Genomic DNA, 7,234 nt, shown 5'->3' with positions numbered 1-7,234 from the left:
GATCCCCTGGAACTGGAGTTACAGACAGTTGTTAGCTGCCATGTGGGTGCTGGGATTCGAACCCAGGTCTTCTGCAAGAACAGCTAGTGTTCTTAACCACTGAGCCATCTCTCCAGCCCCACGTCGTTATTTTTTTTTTTATGTGGGTGGCTGGCAGAGTCCAGTTGTTACCTTAGTCTGATGAATCTCTACTTTTAGATTAAGCTTTTGCTATTTTGGGGAAAGGGGACTCCAGACAATGACTGAGTAAGGTGGTAATCAATGTTTAAGCTGTTTCCACCCAACAGGAGATTTCTTGAATGAAACTCTTTGTTCTGAAATCCCTCTTTCCTGGCAGAGACTTTATGGGCTCTGTATTCTGGTCTAACAGCCCCCTGCCCAATCATTCTTTCTCGTTTCTTAGGTATTAAGTCCCCAAATCAGCTGACTCCATTTCAGAGTCTGCTTCCCGAGAATTACACCTGCTGCAGTGTATATGACTTTGAAATCAGAAAGGATTTGTCCTGTACTAGTTTAAAGTTCATGATGAGGCTCCACTGGATTTGTTTTGAAATTACTGAAATTTTGCAGGCTGAATTCAGTCTAGGTATTCAGCCCAGGTGCTAACTGTTTGAAGTGTTAAGAGTGGTCATCTGTGGAAGATGGAATTGTGACTGAAATTTTTCCATTGGCTAAAAAAGTTATTTCTTTTCACTGTTTCTTTCCTCCTCCTCCTCCTCCTCCTCCTCCTCCTTCTCTTCCTTCCTTCCTTCCTTCCTTCCTTCCTTCCTTCCTTCCTTCCTTCCTTCTTTCCTTCCTTCCATCTTTGGAATGGGGTCTCACTAAGCTGTTCAGTCTGACTTTGAATTTCTGGGCTCAAGGAATCTCCTGTCTTAGCCTTGCTGGTAGCTATTCTCACCTCATCCTGCCCCCATTCGTCTCATCTTTCTTCTCTCCCCTCACCTCATCTTTTTTTTAGCCAGAATTTAACTATGCAGTATAGGCTGATCTTGAACTCACGGTTCTCCTGCCTCAGCCTGCAGAGTGCTAGGACTACAGGCATGTGCCCCCATGCCTAACTAAAAGTATATTTCTTTATAATACTGTAGTTGTGGCTGGAGACTTGATCAGTAACTCTAATCAGGCAAACATTTGTCAGATCACAGAAGCTGTCCAGCATTGTTTTCACACATCAGGAGATTAAAATCAAGTTAGACCATCCTTGTGGTCATTCATCTTACAAACAAACTCGAGATGAGGTTGGAGACACTATGCAGGGGTGCACTGGTCAATTGACTGTCTTCTTTCTTAACTTGGTTTGGTGAAATTAATTTTTCTGAAGCACTTGGCAGCTTTCAGCTTTCATAATTGCTGTCTAGATTTACTTAAGAAATGAAATGACTCTTCTTCGGTGACACTGAGTCTTGCTCTTAATTGCTCCAAAATGTCACTAAGAAGTACCTGTTGTGAGAAGAGGAAAATTTCTTCCAGCACTTGGCTAGTTAGCTAACACTCTCCATCGGACATCAACCATGTCCCAGTTGACTGGAGGCAACACATACATGTTACAGCTATAAATAGAAAGGCTCCACAAGTATGCACGAATCCTCCTCTTCTACCACACATGTTCCTGTTCTGTGATCTTTTCTTGATCTCTGATAATCGGCCCTTTCCTCCCTATCGTGGCAAGAAGATGAGAGCCATATGTTCACGAATAGGAACAGGAATGCATGCTCCAGTGTTTCTTGGCAATAAAATAAGGTACAACTTTTTAAAAGCCAGTTAGATTAATATTGAATGAAGAATGTGCAGGGATGAAAAGGAAACAGTTGTATTGTAATGCTTTGAAATTAGCTGGTCCCAAATCCCTTATGACAGAGAGAAATATATGTCTGATGAGGCCAGTGGTACCAGACTAAACTCAGTGATAGGGATGATTTAGAATCTGGCAATGTGAAGTTTTTAGTTCTGTGTGTAAATTTTAACACCCCCACGTCCCCTAGATTTGAAAGAGAAAAGGCACTGTAGCCATCCCAGTCAACCTTCAAAGGGAAGCTAATCAGAAGAGGGCCAGAGGGGAGAGAGCACAGCTCCATGTCTAAGCTGTCAGACCTGAATTTAGTCTTCCCCAGAAGAAAAGATTACTGACTGTTTTCCTTGTAGCCACCACATATCTGGGAATGCCCCCCAATGCTAAATTTATTCTTCAGGGTCTGAGGGCCAGAAAAAAGACAAAAGAGAAGCTTTTCTCATGGTCGCTCAGAGGAAATGAAAACTATGGCTGTAGTTGAAAAAAATCTCCCAAACTAAGAAACACATTATACAATTGTGTCCAGGTTACTTTTGAGGTTGAAGCAGAGATGCCTGACAACAGGCCAATACAGAATATTTCACCAACAGTTTAGCTTAGCTGTGTTTAGCTGAAACTCTAACACCAAGATATTAGGGAAGAAAGAAGAATCACTCAAAGACATGTGATCCCAGTAGACTTCTATGGTGCTTACTGCAACAAAAGCAGTGTTCTCGGAGCCTTGGGCTCTGGGCTGGAAGCACCTGAGCAGTTAAGGGCTTGGCTACTGCAAGCATTTCTTCACACTGCATCCACTTCTAAATCCATGGGCCTACTATGGACGATTAGCTAACCAGTAATCTCTCACCTAGCAAAACCATATTTAATTCCATGGTAAGACATTGTTTTCTTTATCTTCGTGTATCTGAAAATGGAGTACATCTTATTTTCATAGCCTATTATTAATTAGTTTGTTATATTTCTTCTTGATGAGAAACAAAATGGTCCATTTTATAATAGATTAAATAAAACAACAGAATAATAATGATATCAATATCAATTCCATTTTTAAAGAACTTCTTTGCGCGAGTTACAGTGCTAAGTATTTTATAATTAACATCTTTTCTGGGGGTGGGAGGCAGTGTCTCCCTGTGTAATCCAGGCTGACTTGAACTCATGATCCTCTTGTCTCAGCCTCTCAAGTATTGTGATTATAGGCATGTGCCATCATGCTCAGCTCTATAGTTTCTCATTTAAGTAATACAAAAGTATTAGTATTAAAGATTTTGGGGCTGGAGAGATGGCTCAGTGGTTAAGAGCACTGCTCTTGCTGAGTACTCAGGTTTGATTCCCAGCACCCACATGGCGACTACGAACCATCCTTAACACCAGTTCCAGGGGAATCCGAAGCCCTCTTCTGACCTCCAAGGCATTGCACTCACATACATGCAGGCAATACACTCATACACATAAAATACAAATAATAAATAAAATATTTTTTAAAAGATTTGGACTTGTTTTATGTATTAGAGCTGAGATCAGGAGATTTAGCTCATTTGAACTAAGGCCTCACAGAACCTAGGTCTCTCTGAATACAGACTGTCCTCGTTCCACGATGCCACATTGCTTCTTAAGTAACAACTGCTTCTTCTATCCATTTCCAGAAACAGCAACAATAGTGGTATTGTGGAAGGAAATCCCCCAGAACAAAGAAAAAGAAATGTAGTGTGATCTGTGCCTGAGAGCACATATAGAGTTCTGCATGTCATGACCTTGTAACATAGAGCACCCAATAAGGATGTGTGTGTCACCATATATGAGAGACAAAGCAACTGAACTGTAAAGAGGAGCTAGCAGAGGGTGAAAAAAGGCTGGGTCTTTCTCTGTTCAAGGCTCTGCTTTTGAGAGCTATCTCATGAGCCAGGTGCTAACATGAATAAACTACTTTCTGGAGGAAGGAAATGCCTTGGTGACTTGTCTTTTTGCACACAGCACATAAAACAGTGTAATCATAACAGCAGTAAGCATTTATGTGGCCAACACTATGCATGTGTGCCTGTGAATGCATGTGTGTGCATGTATTCATGTGTGTATAAACTCATTTAATACAAACTACCTATAAAATAGGATCATTACTATTACTATTTTACAGAAAAGGAAACTGAGGCACAGAAGCATTTCCAAAGTGGCAGGGCCAGTGTTAAGCCAGGCAGACAGTGTGGCTCCAGTTTTGACCAACCAACATGAGGATTAGTAACAAGCATCAGAGATTCTTCCCAATATGAGCCCCTAACCCAAGATGCACAATCTATTCATCTGATTTCAAGAAAAAGATCAATTTATATTCCAGTTTATTGTTGCCCACACCTGTCCCCAAATCCCACATACCTCATATAGAACAGGCTTTTTGTAAATTGTAAAGGAAATGTATATAACATTGACCCTGCAGGGGATTTTATTAGACTATCAGGATTTAAACACACAAAATAATTAAACTAAATTATGGGGTTAAAAAGGGGAATAGAAATAACATATTTAGCATTTATTAGAGCTGGGCATTTTGCTTATGCAGTACATATATTCCTCACCATCTACAGAGTATCTATAGTTTTTATTTATAGACGACAGTGAGTGGGGGAATGAGAGATGGCTCAGCAGTTAGGAGCACTGGATGCTCTTGCAGAGGATCCAGGTTTGATTCCCAATAACCACATGGCAGCTAACAACCATCTGTAACTCCAGTTCCAGGGGATCAGATACTCTCTTTTGGCTTCTGCAGATATTGCATGCACGTGGTACACTTACATACATCCAGGCAAAACATTAATACATAAAAATATAAAAATAAGTAGGAGCTGGAGAGATGCCTCAGCAGTTAAGAATACATACTGCTCTTCCAGATGACCTGAGTTCAAGTTCCAGCAAACACACTGGGTGGTTAATAACTGCCTGTAACTCAGCTCCTTGGGAATCTGATGCCTCTGGCCTCTGCAGGCACCTGCATTTACATGCACATACCCACAGACACACATATATGCACATAATTCAAAATAAAAATAAAATCTCTAAGAATAAATAAAACTAAAAATTTGTAAAAGAGAAGACAGATGCAACATAACATAAAAAAGGGGATGGAACAACAGGGCAGGACAGGTACACCACACCAGGTCTGTGTGGTGTCCAAGTGGATACACCAGAAACGCTCAAAATGTACTCTTCTAGAGTCACAGGAGAAGCTTGTGTTGGAGTCTATGTGCCTTGAGGATAGAGAGGACATGCCGGGAAACTGCAGAAAAAGCATGACAGCGTAACTTGCCGTGTTGAGGAGGATAATGTCTGTGAGGGAGTGAAAGCATTCCACAGGAGCAGGAGGCAAGCTTGGCTGCCATCTCACTTTATAATGCTGGGTGCTACAGGACCACGTGGATGCTTTGAAACTTCAGTCTCTGCCAGACATTGTAAAGCCTGGGATGAGTCTGGAGACAATATCAAAATTAGCAAAAGGAAATGATTATTGTGTGAGCATCAAAGAGCACATCTATTAAAATAAAGCTGAGATTAACAGAAAGTTAAGTCAGAATTTGGCAAATCATGTAGAAAATTTGGCCAATTCCCCCCTCCCAAATCTGTTACGTTAAAGAAAAATCATCAAAGATCTTCAAAAATAATGTCTAGGCAATTGAAAAAGCCAGCATGTGATTTACAATATGCCAATGAATTTGAAGAGCTTTGGAAAACCATTTATTTAAACCTCATGAAGACAATGATTTAAAGCATGGAATGGAGCCATCAGCGTGGGCAGAAGTGAGAAGGTTATTGCACAAACAGCCTGTCTTCCCTTGCAGCGAAGAAACAGAAGCAGGGAGTGTCTGCAGTCAATCAGTGCGTAAATGACCATACCACCCTAAAAATGAAGGTCGGCACCGGACTTTTCAGAGTCAAGATGAATTTCTCCTCCCTCCTCCTGCCTCCTCCACTCCTCAGGACCCCGCACCACGTTGTGATAACTGGGGATAGAAGCCGCAATGAGCTGGAACTGAGATTTGGAACAGAATATTGTGAAATCAATACGCCAGCTGGAGCAGAAAGTCCAAGATACATGAATTTCTTGGAAAAATGACCCTGTCTTTTGGTAATTATTACTGTGAATGAGAATTAATTCAAAATCTTAACCCAGAACAGTGTAGTACGTCTCCCCCACCTCGTACAGATTTTAAAGAGGGTTGTTGCTGAATGACTTCGAGGGGTTCATGCTATAAAACAATATCAAGTTTTGTTGTGTATTATCCACTGGAGTTTCCAAATTTTCTTATTATAAAGATTTTTCTTTTCCAGAAAGAATGTTGTATACTCACTTAGCAGGAGAGTTATCACGGTCCCAAAGATGGTTTTCCCAGGGTGAGACTTACCCCTTGCACTTTGGATGTGCTGACTCCTGAGATTTCTCCAAATGTGGGAAACTGCACTATACTACACAGTTTTTGGTAGTGGGAGACTGTGTTCACACTTCTCTCTATTATAAAAAAAAATGTGATAAATTTATTTCTATGGAGTTATTTCAGAATAGAAACACAATATATTTAGAATCTACTAATGCTTATACTTTAAGCATCTTCATATCGGACTATAAATTCAGCCTAGAACATTAGCTCAATGAATGAGCACCCCATCATAGAACCACGACAAATGACTGAAGTGCTTATGACGCATTCATGATTAATTTCTTTGAGTCTTCTACAGTAAGGAGCCCAACTAATTCTGCCAAATTCCATAGTAAATAGAGTAAAAGAGTCTTTCTTCAAAGCGATTAGGGTCCCATTTTATAACACAGAAGTTGGTTTGATTGTGACCTGGAGTTTGGACACTCGGAATCAGACATCCATTTCACTTCTTCCACACCTAAGAACTTCAATTATTGCATCCACATTCCTGCTCATAACTGGTCTTTGCAAAGTTTGTAGTGAAGTATATTGTATTTCACCAACTTTCTCTTGAGGCTGAAGATCTTTGTTCTCATAGCTATGCCCATTTAACAATATTGCCCATTTAACAATATTGTCCTGGACATCCTTGACCTCTGAGTTTCAGGTTTTGTTATAATTTTCATTTTTTTAACTCATCATTCAAACATGCTATGTGTCTACTGTTGTGCCTGACCCTGAGTTAGACACTGGAGGTAGAAAAATGAACACTTTACATAGAAATTTAACCCTTAAGAAAGTTAAAACGTATGGGGGGAATTAGATACAAAACCAAGAGTTATAGTGATAGGCTGGAGAGATGGCTTAGCCCTTAAGAGCACTGGCTACTCTAACAGAAGATCCAGGTTCCAATCCCAGTACCCACATAAGTCAATACTCCAGTTCCAGGCAATCCAATACCCTCTTCTGACCTCTATGGGCATTGCATGACACAGGTGCACTTATGCACATGCAGGCATAACACTTTTTATTGTAGTGATAAGTG

General features: G+C 40.5%; 1 non-coding gene across 1 annotated transcript; it reads left to right on the top strand.

The window, feature by feature from the left end:
- Positions 1-6,115: 6,115 nt before the first annotated feature.
- Positions 6,116-6,283, top strand: LOC115069894. The gene has a single exon (XR_003849137.1). It is a non-coding gene; the product is annotated as a U1 spliceosomal RNA (small nuclear RNA).
- Positions 6,284-7,234: the final 951 nt, after the last annotated feature.

Source organism: Nannospalax galili, unplaced genomic scaffold, assembly GCF_000622305.1.
Source record: "Nannospalax galili isolate Female #2095 unplaced genomic scaffold, S.galili_v1.0 scaffold113, whole genome shotgun sequence".
NCBI lineage: Eukaryota > Metazoa > Chordata > Mammalia > Rodentia > Spalacidae > Nannospalax > Nannospalax galili.
This window is presented reverse-complemented; position numbering and strand designations above follow the sequence as displayed.